The sequence below is a fragment of the Cydia splendana genome, chromosome 8, assembly GCF_910591565.1.
Source record: "Cydia splendana chromosome 8, ilCydSple1.2, whole genome shotgun sequence".
Taxonomy (NCBI): domain Eukaryota; kingdom Metazoa; phylum Arthropoda; class Insecta; order Lepidoptera; family Tortricidae; genus Cydia; species Cydia splendana.
Window position 1 is genome coordinate 8,808,506 of NC_085967.1, and position 16,520 is coordinate 8,825,025.

General features: G+C 35.5%; 1 protein-coding gene across 1 annotated transcript in view; it reads left to right on the forward strand.

Moving 5' to 3' along the window:
- Positions 1-8,658: 8,658 nt before the first annotated feature.
- Positions 8,659-16,520, forward strand: part of LOC134792786 (BMP-binding endothelial regulator protein) — a 61,977-nt gene continuing 54,115 nt past the window's right edge. The window contains exon 1 of the mRNA XM_063764126.1: positions 8,659-9,130. The gene's annotated coding sequence lies outside the window, so the exon portion shown is untranslated. The remainder of the gene's footprint in view (positions 9,131-16,520) is intronic.

The window sequence follows — 16,520 nt, forward strand, 5'->3', positions numbered from 1 at the left end:
TGTATTTTTTATTTATTTTAATGCATCTGCTCTAAAATTCCAATTTGCTATCGTACAGTGTACCTACCGTGTACTCCGTTATACCTACACATCACACAATAATAGCCACTGACAAAAACTTAAATTTTATATTGATTATCAGGTAATTCGATTCATTAGCCATTTCGATCACGGCGCGAGCGGACTGTCGAAGCAATGCACCTAGGCCGCCGATGTGATAAAATATTCTGGAGCAGCAAGAATTAATATCGGCAAATTGATCAGCTATAGGTAATTGATGTAATTAGAGGGCAGTTACGCCGCTGGGCCGCGAGCCTCACAAGTGTCGCGGACTGACACGTCGCCGCCATCCGGTTCACCACACGCGAAATGAATATATTATAGGTCTACTAAAGTAAAAACCAGTTAAATTTAATACTTTGCTAATTGTTTTGCGCTAAACAATCGCGATCAAAGAGCGCGCGAATGGTCGGTGCGCCGATCAATGTAGGCCAGTTAGCATGACAATGGACTCTAACAGTATTTATTTTATGCAATTTTTTACGAAGTTTCTCAAAAGAAGAAAGAATACAACACATGATGATGATGATTTCCATAATTCTTCTTCGTTACGTTTTTGCCATTGACTACGGGACCCTAAAAATTAAGACAGGAATATAGGCATTCGGTGATGTAACCATACATAGAAGTTTTTGTGGCATAAACGAATGTTTGAGAAAATGAATCATTGTACTAACTTAACTTAAATTACCGACAAATTTTAAGACCGCAAATCAATTACAAACTGGTACGTAATCTCTTTATTACCTATTATATTTAGTGTACTTATAAATAAAAACGTAAACTGTAGTCTACAGTGCCAAAAAAATAGAAAACTAACAAAATATCAAAGAAAATATCGAACGTGTTGTGTACTTCGCGGTAGCTAAGATGTTATTATACAGTGTTATAAATATCTATGATAAAGTTAAGGTAACATTGATAACAGACATGTCGATATTTCATTATGTCAATCACTTTATATTGCCACAATAACTTCTATATCTGCTAATAACCTAATAACAAAAAAATTGATACCTATTATTGTTAAAAGAAAAAAAGCTTTTACATGAAAATGATCGTTATTGACTGGAGTAAGATGGTGAATGGGAAAGGCATTTAAGAGATAATGTCGCGAACGTTGAAGCAGCAATGGTACCTGAAAAAGATGCTGCTTTTTATTTGGCTTTTCGACTCGTATACTCCGTGTTACAGGTTTCATTGAAACATTTTCAACATTTCTCGGTAAACAGCTTTTTCCTGTGGCGATGTCGGTCGAGAATACTAAATATTACCTAAATTGGTTAAGAGTAAAAACATTCAGTCCCCGAGTAAGTAGGTACTAAGTACAAATAAATATTTATTACAGGTAAGTTCGATTCTCGTTATATTTGTAATACCGTAAAATGGGGTGAGTAGGTGCAAAACTGACATTCAAACCTCGATAACATTTTGTTTTTACATATGCAAACTGAATGGTGTATATAATAAGTGTTCCGGGCGTTTGTATTTTAGTATTTATTTTATTTTGGGTAGTTCCATTTCATAACTTTGACGATAAACAGGAAATCCCACCTCACCCCGTAGTCCCTCGTATTTGGGGTGAGTTGGGTTTTCATACAAAGGTGATTTACATTTTACGGTACTTATATGAACAAAAGTTGAACCGCTCGATATATGATTGGTTGAATCCTAATTATCAAATAGTTATGTTGACTGAGTTCATTGAATCATATTGAAAACTCTAGTAAATAAATAAACTTATTTCATACACTTTATACTTTGGCATGAGTACACTTTTATTCTATAACTGCAGTGCTATTCTACTCGTATACATGTTGGTAAATGTTTCTATAGTATAAAGTGCCTATAGTTTAATATCTATTATATTTATTTTGTGATCTAAATTGTTCTTTGGCCCCTTACTACTTATACTATAGACATATGTATACTCGTAATTATATACCAACATATTCGTGGGAGCTCGTGTACCTCCTCATATGTATGCAATTCATCTTACTTGGTGTTTGATTAGGTGATCTGTATGTATGCCATGCTCACTAAACTGCTATATTCAAAATTTCGCAGGCATTCCATTGAGATTTGGATCTTTAGTACCTACTTCTTAATAAATGTAGTATTATGTTCTTAACACATTCCAAATATCTGTGTGTACGTGGGTACATCCTAATTGTTACAATTTATGTCTTTCATTACTTCTTTTCCTTCAAGCTTCAACGATCTTTTCCTTGTACTAAAGCCATTTTCATTCATCATTTGTCTTAAATGTGTAAAACTTCATTTTTGTACGTTAATAAAATTATATGTTAGTATTTACATTCCCTTAAACTAATATAAGAAAATATTTTCTATAAAAAGATACATAATTTAATTTATAGTTAGCACATTAAGAATTATGTTTTGCTGCGGCAGCCATTAATATGAGGGACGATCTGTCGAAGGGGCAAAAACAATAGCTATAGGTAGAATTCCTGTTTACGCAACGGAATCCTATAAAAGTATGTGAGCAGAAAATATTTTACTTTCTTATTCCAATACGACTATAAGTCTGTTAAATGGTAAAAAGCGTTGTCCTATTTCTCGGAACACAGTGCCAAGTAAAGTCGGCGCATTTAAGAGATTTATAAACATGCGGACGTGCAAATACGTTCCTAGGCGATCTCAGATTGATTGATTTGATAGGCACAATTACAGTTTGTTTAATAATTTATAAGCTGCTATATGTACGAGAAATGTCGTGTTCAGAAGTCGGTAGTTAGTGACGTATTAGCATTAGCGTCCTTTGCGCAGCCCGCCGGGGCTGGCGCCGCGTCGCGCCAGCCACATTAGTACACGGGAAATTACATAGCTTGTTGAGATAACTATGAATATTATTATACTCTTTAACAGATAATTATAGCACGAGAAAAATCACGACAGGTATTTCGACGCAATTGCAATAGTTCGTCATTCGAGCGCCCCGTTGCACCATAGATAGCTATGGGGACCGTTTTCCGCACTTAGGCCGTAAGTGTTGGACCATTGCGTTTCACCATTTATTGAGAGGAAGTCTGTCCTATGGCTCGTTATCTTACTGAACCTTACTTCCTTGCTTCGTTACATCATTTAATATGTACAAGTAACCTTTGATTAATATGATGCAATAAATAATTTGCTCGATTATGAATATGCGATTTGATTTACCTCGTATAACAAAGTGAATCGATTTGTAGGATTATCTGTAATTGGTTTGAGTGATATAAATTAATTGACGAGATCTTTTGCGATTTCCATTTATGTGTATATGTCTAAATAAACAGTACGATAGAGATATCGATTACAGTAAATGTTAAAGCGTGCCTACGTTTGTGTCATGGTATTTAATCAGGCCCAACGATGAGATACTCGTATGAACGTTTCTGGCTGGGTGCAGATAGACTGTCTGTTGCGCTAAAAGATAACAGCTGCAATTTATTTTATCACAATATCGGTGATTTATGGATAGGTAATCATCGCCGCGCTTAGGTGGAAAATTGTAAAGCAGTAATCACATCCATGCGCACGTTAAGTTAAAGGCAGTTTAATCAAAGTTTTATTGGATATATTATAGGTTTATTTCTACTTTATTGTGGCAGCAATTGCTTGCAGCAGCATTTTTTTGGCTTTCATGGTAAGTGTTGAACAAGTGTCTACAAAATAAAACTTAAGATTAATATTTTGACGATATTTCATGTAAAAAACAAACGAAGGGACTAATATACCTAAGGTGTAGCCCCCCCTACACCTTAGGTACATTAGTCTAAAGTGACGTATATGTCCAGTTAGCGAAAAAGATGTGTTGTGTGTGACTCTAGATAATAATGTAAAACATAGAAGATATTTCGATAAGTTTAAATTATCCCGCAGTCTAAATTGCACCCCTGCACCTTACAATAAATTATGTAAAAATGTTTTCCACAAACTTATTATCCGTAGTACGCGGTTGTCCACTATCGTCTTAAGGGGCCCACTGATTAACAGTCCGCCGGACGGTATCGGTCTGTCAGTTAGAACAAAATTTTGACAGTTCCGAACGACTGACAGGCCGATACCGTCCGGCGGACTGTTAATCAGTCGGCACCTTTAAACTGTTAACCTCTGGCACACCTAGTACACAAAACAGCAATCGTTAAACTGTGTTAAAAACTTTCAAGCCCATTTACTTGACAGTATAACTCTAATAAGGCATATATTATTATCTAATATGTATTACCTACATAATTATATTCTCTTGAGTCCCACCTCACGTTAAGTAAACCATATTTAGTAGGTACAACTTTAACAAGATGCTAACTGGAAACACAATTTGAGATGTGTTGTGTCAGTTTAATTATAATGTGACAGTTATGTATAGAGATGCTTTTTAGGGTTCCGTACCCAGAAGGGTAAAACGGGACCCTATTACTAAGACTCCGCTGTCCGTCAGTCTGTCCATCTGTTTGTCCGTCTGTCTGTCTCCAGGCTGTATCTTATGAACCGTGATAGCTAGCAATTTGAAATTTTCACAGATGATGTAATTCTGTTGTTGCTATATCAACAAATACTAAAATCGGAATATAGGTAATAAATATTTAAGTGAGGCTCCCATACAACAAACGTGATTTTTTTGCCGTTTTTTGCGTAATGCTACGGAACCCTTCGTACGGAGCACTTGGCCGGTTTTTTTTAATTTTCAATAATCTCACATTTCAAAACTAGTATTAGTGACGCACGCGCCGTAGCTGGCGCCCCGCGTAAACAAAGATAATAATGCCGCGAATGATCTATCTCGCTTATATCTCGGTGGCCAGTTATTATAGGGCCATTATCACTTTAGTATAGTTAATCACACCGATCGATAATGTCAGATAATGATCTGCGTCTTACAAGGTATCAGCACAAGTGATTGCTTGACTGCAGCTCGAGGATCTTAAATTAATCATAGATTGATCGAATAACCTTATCGATTTTATCTACTGTTGAGTTTAAAAAAATGGCGAAAGTTTATTTTATACCACTATATAACTATACGAATAAGATTAATTAACCTTTATGTTGTTTTAAAGATATTTTAATTTAAAAATATCTAAACTTACTGGAGTAGACTTGTTGACAGATCGTAATGGAATTTAGCGTCCAGTAAGTCCAGTAACAAATTCACAATTTTTTAATTGTAGCTTATCCACTTCTACAACTTAGTCGAAAACATTCAGGTTTGGCAGTACATGCCAAAGAAATAGGTACATACTTACATTAGAAAAATAACACGCCTCCTTATTTCTCCGCGGGGTCGGAGTTTGCAGGCTGTAGCCTTTAGTAGTGTATTGATAAACCACCAGCTATTTATATTGCCACTAACTAGGCGCCTTGTTGTATGTTTTACATGGCAGGCTACTGATGTTATTCATAATTGCTGTTATTTCTCGTTTGCCGGCGTTGTATAATTTGTTCGTATGAGTGCCCTGTATGGACATTGATTGGATCTGAATCAGGCAGCCGACTCATGCAAACTTGTTAACTTCATCAGGAAAAAGGCGTAGAAGCCATTATTTTATTCCGTGTAAACAAGTCTTAATCATGCATAGTTTTTGCCTCGGTAGTTTATTAAATAACTGTATGTACCTACTAGTGGGCAAAAGTTATAGTATTAATTAAAAAGTATTTGTATTGTATTGTTTTGTAGGTATTTGACAGTTTTTGATTGTTAAATAAGGTTCGTACCGTTTGGGCCCGCTACTAATATACTCATAGGTTTTTAGTCCTGGTATATACATGAACGATTTCACAGTTTCATACACGTGTTCCACTCATTATTTTTATTAAAATGTGTGTGTAAAATTGGTGTCATATTTTTGTTACAATTAATTATTATATTAACCTAACCACGCAACAAAAAATACAAACCGAATGTAAACTATTTCCTCAAGCACAGTAAAGATACCTACGGTTTTTAGCAGTCAGTTTTAATTAAATGGTAATGATGGATCAAATAATGTAGGTTGAAGTCAAGTCGTTCAGTGACTGATCCATGATATCTATGAATACCTACTATAAAGTGATATTTTTCTGAATAAAGAATACATGGGCTACATTGTCAAATTTTTTATTTAGTGCAGATCGCCACACTGTGATTGTAACATCCAAAATTGTCACAAAAAATTACATAACATTTTCATTTTTTGTACAAAAATATTTTTTTTGTATGGAAAGGTATAATAATTATTTCGGAAATGGATTCCCCGTCCCTAAATTATACGAAAATGATATATAACTTGCCCTAGTTGCTAAGACTAGGAAGGAATATATATAGCATAGATTGGGCCTGGGGAGCCGACCCTTTCTCCCTCCCTTTTTGGGGGTTCTGCATGGTACGATCTCCCGGCTACCGGGGCAAATCAGCTTTGTTTGACCTAAGGAACAATCGTGCCAAGCGGCATCGCCTGAGACTAAAGTGCATGCTAAATGACCTTACTCAACCTACTATGTAAGCCGCTACTGGATTAAGTACTTAAAATTGTAAGTAGGGTTTGCAATCCGGATCCGAAATGTATGAAATTATCCGGATCTGGATCCGGATCCGCGGATATTCCCATACATTTCGGATCCGTCGTGCAAACCCTAATTGTAAGAAATGTCTTTTTAAGAGGGGCACTCGAATTGTCACAAAAAAAATATTTCAGAAACCACCAACGTTTTGCACATCATTAAATGGGTCTTTAAAAATAACTGAAATTTTCTAAGAACATTTTTGGATGAATTGAATATTTTTGGAAAAAAACCGTTTCGAAAGGCCAAAATAATGTTTATATCTCTATAACTTTAGAACCAAAGTTCAGAAAAAATATGAAAACATATCGGGAGATTAGCCGTATAATAGAGTACAAAAAACAATAATTCGAACATAATCGGTTAATTATTGTGTTTTTTTTTTAAAAAAACCCTTAATAAAAGGTCGTAAGTGCCGCAAAAACACGCACTTTTGCGCGACTTGCAGTTATCTAGTTCTAGAACATCGATAGAATTTAAGTACCATATTTTTAAAGTAACCTTCTTATTTAAAACAAAATTGTTAACTATGCATTATCACAATTTGCCTCTCACTTATAATTAGCTTTTTTTCCTAAATTAAGCGTCCTATATGCTTTGTATTTTATAGATATTGCTAATATACGTTAGCACTCTTCAATAAAAGACAATTTTGTTCTTAAATCTCACTTTTTGATCTGAATCAGGATTGATAAGCAATAGTTTTTACCCACCTAAATGAGTAAATACGGGTATTTATCGGGTGCTTTGAGTAAATACCGAGTAAATACTCAGTATTTACTCATCCCTACCCATCTCTAGTTATAACTACCCGAAAGTTTACAAATTGTTTGTTTACTTTTATTTAAATACCTAAAGATACAGACTATAGCATAGTCTAATAAAACATGGTCTTCCATTCCCAGAGTGACACGGGCCTACGTCACAACAACATGGCCGCTATATATAGCGCTATCGCATATTATCATATAGCGCTGTCGCATGATGACGTAGGCCCGTGTCAGTTAGGTGACCTAGAAAAGACGGGAATGGAGTACCAGGCGGAGTATATTATTATACCATGGACTATAGTGCCACTAAAGAGGCACTGCACTGCAAGTAGCACTTACCAGAGTTAAATTATAAACGTACCGTCCCTTTGGCAGTATATCAGTGACTAAACTCCTTGTTATGCCAGTAATCAGGTCAGATCTAAATACATTCACATATAGGACTAAGTATGGCAATATGTATCTGTTTATTAACATCTAACAGTTACCTAATTGCCTAAGCTAGGGGCATATGCATATAGGTATTATAATATTTGGTTTGGTCAAAGTCCGTATCCAACATGAAAGATCGGAGTGATAGTGTTACCATAATCAATCATATAAATAATTCCAAAATACGATAAATCTGGTTTCACTTTTGATTGTTAGTTATTAAATAATATTTTACTGACATAGGTATATTATTAGCAGACATCGTGCAGCGGAGTGGTGTTAACGGAATTGGAATAAACAATTTCAACCCTAATGATTAATTAGCGTTAATTACGTTAATAACCTTAATTTAACATTTCAGTTGGAATTATCTATACCAATTCCGTTAACACCACTCCGCTGCACCAAAAATGCTATAAAATTTACGATGTCTGATTATTAGATATTAAGAACAGTGACCTTAAGAGGAATGTGAACCACCTCTATAATATTATGATATGCATGCATAGCATGCACATGATGCCTACACCGCAGTCCTTTGCTGACTGTACCTACTCACGAAAATAATGGATTAGATGGTAAATATTGAGAAGGTACATATATTAAATATGTCGGTACAAATTAAGAGGTTTTTCAGGCGTTCATAGGCTATGGTGACTGCTTACCATAAGGCGGACCATATGCTTGTTTGTATAAAAAAATCTTTTAAGCTTTGGTAAAATTGGATGGATTTGCATAGTAGTTACAAAACTAACTTATGTGTACTAGTATAGCTATAGTAAGTTTAGGTTAGACGTAAGGAAATATACTGCCTATGTACCACAAAGATTTTCAGCTAGTAGATGAAAGTCGAGGCGTGAAAGTTCTTACAACATTCATGTGAGGAGACGACAGGTCTGTTGGTACGGTTCCTGTCATTCAACTCTCGCCAGCGATACCCTCGGGTCGCTGGAGCGATAGCAGGGTGGCGGGAGGCTCTCGGAACTGGTCGCACGCGCGGGGCAGAGTCGCGCCGGCCGCCAGTCGCGGCACCGGCCATGGTCTGCCACTCAGTGCACGGGCCGCCTCGCCGCCGCAAGCCTGTGTGGCCCTCTGTGCGACCCATCCCGCTGACCTCACGTATCCCTACGAACGAACGCTATAACAAAACTTTTTGAGAAAAAAATTCGCAACTTTCGATTTAATATCCGACACGTGACACACGTCTGTTTACATTTTATGTGATATTTTATGTTATTACTTAACTGCATCTTGCTTGCAACTGTGTTTCGCGAGTGAAGTTAATATACTGAACGGTACTGGAAAACCACGACCTGAATTTAAAGGTAAAGTCATTTTTCATAACATCTTGCAGTTAAGCTTGTTTGTGTTTATGCATGCTTTTAATTGGGCACTTAGCGTCGCCTATTGAAGTGAAGAAAAGTTTATGAAAAAAATATTTATTTGAATTAGTTGAAGGGTAAGCATGTTTAGAAAGTTAGTTAAGTAACTTCAGAAATTATAGTCAGGTACATTTTCTCGCACATGTAAATAACAACACAAGTTTCTCGACTAGGACCTAGTAGCCCTTATACCTACGTATGTATTTATCGGGTACAGGACAAAATGTCAAAGTAAAGCCTACTTTAATCTTATTGCACGTGCTTGTATGATATCTCGCAATGTTGTGAGTATCTAGTTGTTTATTATTTGCTTACTGTTATGAAACCAATCAAGTTTTTTATAGCCGCAAGTTCTACGGTACACATACTCATCTCCGACCTGCCCTTAACATGTTAAGCAGCGTCCTCGAATAAGGAAAACATGTAGGTAGTAGATTTGTTGATAATATATTATTTTAAGGAAAGCGCAGGTCACCGCGTGTACCACGCGAGGCTAACTGTTGTTTAGTTTACCATGTACCTCTCAACGGCATTCGTGGGATTCCTAAGCTGGTACGTAGGTGCTTACGAGTGAGTACATGGCCATATGACCACAAACCTAATTAATGTGCCTAATATTGTTTGTGGCATACCAGCGGCAATATTTACATAACTGTAGAAATAAAAAAATCATATGAAATTAATAATGTGTCTAAAACATAACTTTTATTGGCATAGTATAAGTAGTCTGACATAGTTAATATTAACGTCTCGATTTTACCTATTAGTCTTCATCTCATTTATTTTATGTATTGAAAATTTTTTAACAATTGGCAACCGAAATCCAATATAATAAATACGGCATTCCACTTCAGAATATCTCTATCTCTTCTGTAGGTACTTACTTGTATTAACACTAAGCACCTGACAAATAGTCAGACCATTTTTAAACCAAGCCATGAATCATCATAAAACCAAAGATTGACTTACCAGCATTCACTTATAAAATAAATCTTACTTATGAATACCTATGGGCCGATTTTTATTTTGTTGTCGAGTGTTTTTTTCGTTAAATTTTGATAAAATTTAGCTGGTTTAGAGCTCTTCATTCTAGGCGAAATAAATACGGAAAAAAATTTACTTATGTAATTTTCCGTTGAGTTGCGAAAATACGAAACTTTTTTCGTAACTCAGTGGAAAATTTTTAGGAAACACTGTGAAATTGCGCTTATGTACAGAATAGGAAAATCTATCTGTCCACCATATTTGATCGAATACTGATGAAAAAAATTCGGCAATAAAATAAAAATCGGCGCTATAGCGTCTTCTAACGTAACTCCTTTACTTTGTTAGTTATGCCTTACTTTCCAGATAATTAATATAATTGGGCCATTTTATTTAAAGTTATCCCCTACACTTTTTTTTCAAAATTGAGATTTTTTATGTTATTTCTACTCAGAATCACGAGCTCTTTCTATCCTAATAGGAGAAAAAAGTGTCCCAAGGTTTTATTTCCATTCCGTTACCATTTGTTCATAGACTTTGTATGGCGGTTTCGGAATGGAAAGATCCAAAAATGTATGGAAATCTTGGGGCACTTTTTTTCTCATATTAGGATCAAAAGAGCTCATGATTCTGAACAGAAATAACATAAAAAATCCCAATTTAAAAAAAAAAGTGTAGGGGACAACTTTAAATAAAATGGCCCAATTACATAACTTAGTCATAAATGATTGGAACCCGTGAGAAATGGCTACTACTGTACTGTAGGGTTTCTACGAAAACCTAAGTGACAGATTAACAAGGCACATGTATTCAAGAGGATTACACATATAATATGTGTTACATTACAGCCATTAAATTACAATACGAACAGTTAATTGAACCTTTTAAAAAAGGTAATGTTTGCCTATTTATGTAAACATTTCTGCATCTTAAAAATATACCTAACAGAGGTTGCTTCATCGCAGTACCGGACAGTACTTAATCAAACATACTTAACTGCGTAACAGTCATAAAAAACCGGCCAAGTGCGAGTCGGATTTACGCACGAAGGGTTCCGCAAAAAATAGCGAAAAAATCACGTTTGTTGTATGGGAGCCCCACTTGAATATTTATTATATTCTGTTTTTAGTATTTTTTGTTATAACGGCGACAAAAATACATCGTCTGTGAAAATTTCAACTGCCTAGCTACCGCGGTTCATGAGATACAGCCTGGTGACAGACAGATAGGCGGACAGCGGAGTCTTAGTAAGAGGGTCCCGTTTTTACCCTTTGGATACAGAACCCTAAAAACTACAGATTGCGTTGCGGTAATCGAGGGGATACGAGTTCATTTAATAGCCGTGTTTAAGAGTTGTAACCATATTCTGGTTCTTGCATCTACGCAACAGATATTTTTCTATCCCAATTGGTATTTATATCTATAAACTCCTATACATGTTATCAATTACCAAGGCAGGTAACCCCAACAGCTTGTAGCTAAATGAGACCATACGAGACGTAAAAACCTACCGGGCAGGCAATATCTACCAAAAAGGTATATTTAATGTCACTGTTTTTGACAAGATAAAACCATACTATGAGTTGCATTTCCCATTAATAAAATTATAAATTTACTAAATTAAACTCTAGGTCCATGGGATCCTAGCGCGCACAAGTTGTTCGCAGAAACCGCGAAGCGTCTGGTTGACGTAACTGGTGACCGAAGAGCTGGCGGCTACCTCGCACAACGTATCAGCATTGCGATACAGCGAGGAAATGCCGCCAGCATCCTTGGTAAAATGTCTCAGGAGCCTATTTTAGTTTTAAGCTAGTTATTAATTTCGTATAGTAGTACCACTGTATATATCTTGTATGTAAATAAATGTGTTTTTTCCTAAATTACCTAATTACATACACGCCAATTAAATAAACCTAGATACGTAGCTTATAATTGATAATTTTGACATAACCTATTTAGAACATATGTTACAATGTCAATATTTAGATACTTTAAACTTTTTTCAGTAGGTAATTAGTTTTTTATGAACAACTGACACTACTAAAATATTTTGACAGTAATTACCACAATTTTTGTAACGAAAGCGTAGCGCAGTCGTAGCAGTATCGTAGCAAATTAGTATTAAAATTACAATTGAGATAAACATGATTTTGATTAAGTACACACTGTAAAAAAAGGACATATATTTTCAGTTAGGTGACTCACGTTAGACCGGGCCGTGTCCGTTCCGGAGCTTCCGGCGCTTACTTTTCTATGACATGACAGGCGATCACGTGATGCTTTCCATAGAAAACGATGCGCCGGAAGCTCCGGCCCGGACACGGCCCGGTCTAACGTGAGTCATCCTTAATGGTGTAAATCCTAACTTTTGTCTGTAACTTATAACATTTGTAACCATATCGTAGGTAAAAATATAAATACATAGGTACTATATTAGAATCAACGAATACCACATGTGGTTATCGTTTTGTCAATAGTATAAACATGAATGGTTTAAACTTGTCACGACTAGAACCCGTGACGTAAACGTGTGTTTCATAGTTTTCAGCGAAATGGCTATGACTCAGCCCTTCCGTTTACTCACGATTTTTTTACCTATTTCTGTCTGTAATAGCTACAGTAGGTACTTATCAGCGAGTTAGGATGTTTTGACTACCGCCATCCTGAATATGCGGTGGATATTTCAAAGTTGTCACGGTCATATTCATACCTAGGTACAGTCACCTGCAATAATATGTTACACAACGAAGACCGCAAAAATATCTGACACGATCTTATTTGTAGAGCGCGTCACATATTTTTGTAGCCTTCGTTGTGTAACATATTATTGCAGGTGACTGTAGGTAGATACATTGTTCGTTTTACATGCCCACAGTAAAACTTGTGCGGCCAGTGTTATATCAGCAGTTCACAGCAAATAGCTGGAAAAATATACATATTCTTTCTTTTTCTAAGCCTATTTGAGTGTCCCACTGCTGAGCAATTGAAAAATAATTAACCCTTAATTTATTTGAACTTCTGCCGATTAATATTGTAAGACATTTTATTGTTTAGAAAAAAAATCTTAACAGGTAAACCTTAAAAAAAAACCGAATTCTACAACGATAAAATAAAATATTATCCCTTTAATATGAAGTCGGTGCCAAGCCAAATTTTAAAAGCATCAGCACACTGTCGAACTAAATGCCTTTCCTGATGCAGTTCGATAAGAAGGAAAAGATAGCTGTCCATCTATTGTTTGGGGTATTATTGACCGGTATTGTAACTATTTAGCACCGACTTCAAACAAATCAGTGAAAGGATAATATTTCTTTTATCCTTTTCAAAGTCGGTTTTCTTTCTTTTCAGTTTACATTTTATATTTCAATTTTTGTTACGAGTGTCGCAGTATTCTGCATTACCGTAAAATGGGGTGAGTAGGGTCAAAACTGAAATTCAAACCTCGATAACATTTTATTTTTACATATGAAAACTGAATGGTGTATATAATAAGTGTTCCGGACGTTTGTATTTTAGTTTTTATTTTATTTTGGGTAGTTCCATTTCATAACTTTGACGATAAAGAGGAAAACCCACCTCACCCCGTAGTGCCTCGTATTTGGGGTGAGATGGGTTTTCATACAAAGGTGATTTTGGAAGATTGTTGGATCCATTTTTTTTTATTATGCGTATTACTATAGCTCCATTTTAAATTGGAATACATTATTTTTGTAGCAGTAGCCTTAAAATCCCTTCTCACCCCCCTCTCAAACCTTCTCTCCCCATTCATAACCCACCTCTCCCCGCGAAACCTACTTACCCCGTTTTACGGTACTTCGTTCCTGTCAGGCCAAAGATTAAAAAGTTTCGCGCTTCGGATAAGTTTCAAAGTTTTTTGTCCGGATCTGAATCCATGAAATTAACATCAAACATAGGATTAAACCAAAACTGGTAAATTACTGCTACCCAATATTTACCACTTATTTCTTTTTAATTGAAGAAAAATTTTATTGTATTTATTTCAGCAACCTCATAGCAGAAGGAAATCTTTCCTGAAATCGGCTACCTAATAAAATTATGATGATGATTAATACCTAAATAAGAACCCTTGGTCATTTGGATTAAGCTAAGACGGAACAAGGTTTTAAAGCTAAATTATGCATTCAACTATTTATTGTATCTGTTACTTTTATATTCCAATTAGTTTCAGTTTCACTAACACTAGAGAGCGGAGTTCACAGAAAGTGGAAACATTTCCCACGAGACCACGGCCAGTAACTCCAGCGAGACCTAACTAGAGACTAATTAGAGACCTATACCGTGTTAAAAGTAACATGATTCACCAGTCAATCGAATATGTCCTTTATTGCACCCACTTAAGGTCTGACACAAACTTTGGTCTCACTCTCAGGAACCTATGGCTACAGTGCTGTCGCCTGCTCAATTATTACCCGAGGAGATTATATTTACGGCCCTTTTGTTTTAGGAGTACCTACCTCAATAATAAATTAATAAATAATCATTGAATAAGGTAAATATTTCTCGGGTGATTTGTTTTACATATACTTATCTTTATAAAATGTGGCTTCGTTCGAGGAGATATTGTTTTGCGTATTACGTATACATTATGTGCGTAATTTAAGTAATATGAAAAGTGGAATAAAATATGTATTAACATTAATAAATATTACTTCCTTCATTGTTGAAATGTGAAAATAAATTCAAGTTTTCATCATGTTTTGAACAAACATAAATCGTAAATTGATTCTACAATCAGAAAATATTTTCTCTTTTTACGTGTATATAAGGTATTATGTAAACCATTTTTTTTCATATAGGTACCTACTGATTGAAAGATAATTCTTAGTAGTTAGTACCAAAAATGTCAGGTACCTATAGGTATAAGATGCCAGATGATGATGTTTGGAACGAAGCATGTTGCTGATTTGCATTTGTAGCCACCGGACGAAGCCTGCGTTGCGGATTTCTTACATATAACTGATATATATATATGGATTATATTTAACATTAAAATATAGGTAATAGTGAAAAAAAAATATGCCACAAATAGTGGTTTTAGTCGAATACCGAATATTCGGACACACTTTAGGCCGAAGCGCTGAATATTCGGTAAAACCTGTATTATTTTGAGTCACATTTATTATGAAAACTGGTCGCCTACAAAGGACAAAGATTTAAGTTTTGTTTTAGATAGGAGTCAAGTCGACTAATGATATAAATTAAATCATTTGCAAGAGAAATATTCTCTAAAGAAATCTTAATTTATAACAACTTCCTAACTTCCATTTCGAATATTAAATGTAATGGTTTGCGATACACTTTAAATAAGCAGTTTTGCTTCATAAGTAGTGTAATAGGTGTTCGGTATTCGGCTAATTAGTACGCAATATTCGGCTGAATACCGTATATTCGTCAAAGTGACCGAATAGGCCGAATACCGAATAGTTGTTGAATATTCGTGGCATCTTTAATCTAACCTACTAAGTACATATATCGTTCTAATGTGCGAGGGAAAATACAACATCAGTTTCCAAGAAGTGTTTTCTCGTTTATGATAAGTTGATTTCAGTAGAATAAACTGAATACGTCAGAACCTACCTACGATTTTACAGAGAAGCCATTACGAATTCTGTGTTCGACGTATTTAGCAGATGGCGATGGCGCCAGCATAACTGTTTTTTAGGGTTCCGTACCTTTAAAGGAAAAAAACGGAACCCTTATAGGATCACTCGTGCGTCTGTCTGTCTGTCTGGCTGTCCGTCTGTCACAGCCTATTTTCTCGGTAACTACTGGACCAATTAAGTTGAAATTTGGTACACATATGTAAATTAGTGACCCAAAGATAGACAAGTAACGTAAACAAATGAATTTTAAACATTTTGGGGGGTAAATGAGAAAGTTAAAAAATAAAGTTTTTCAAACTATATCGTGTTATATATCAAATGAAAGAGCTCATTTTGAGAATTTCATACATATATTTTTTATAATTTTAAATACATAGGTTAGAAGTTATTTAAAAAAATAGGCAAAAAATGACCATTCCCCCCTTTTATCTCCGAAACTACGGAGTCTAAAATTTTGAAAAAAAAAACACAAAATATACTGGGTTAAGCAGATCTTGTTAGTAGAAAAAGGCGACAAATTTGAAAAATGTAGGCGCGAAAGGATATCGTCCCATAGAAAATTTGAATTTCGCGCCTTTTTCTACTGACAAGATTTGCTTGACCATCTATAGTTGACACTATAACCTATAGATGACAGGAAAACCTATTAGAAATGTGCAGTCAAGCGTGAGTCGGACTTAATGTACGGAACCTTTGGAACGCGAGTCCGACTCGCACTTGGCCGG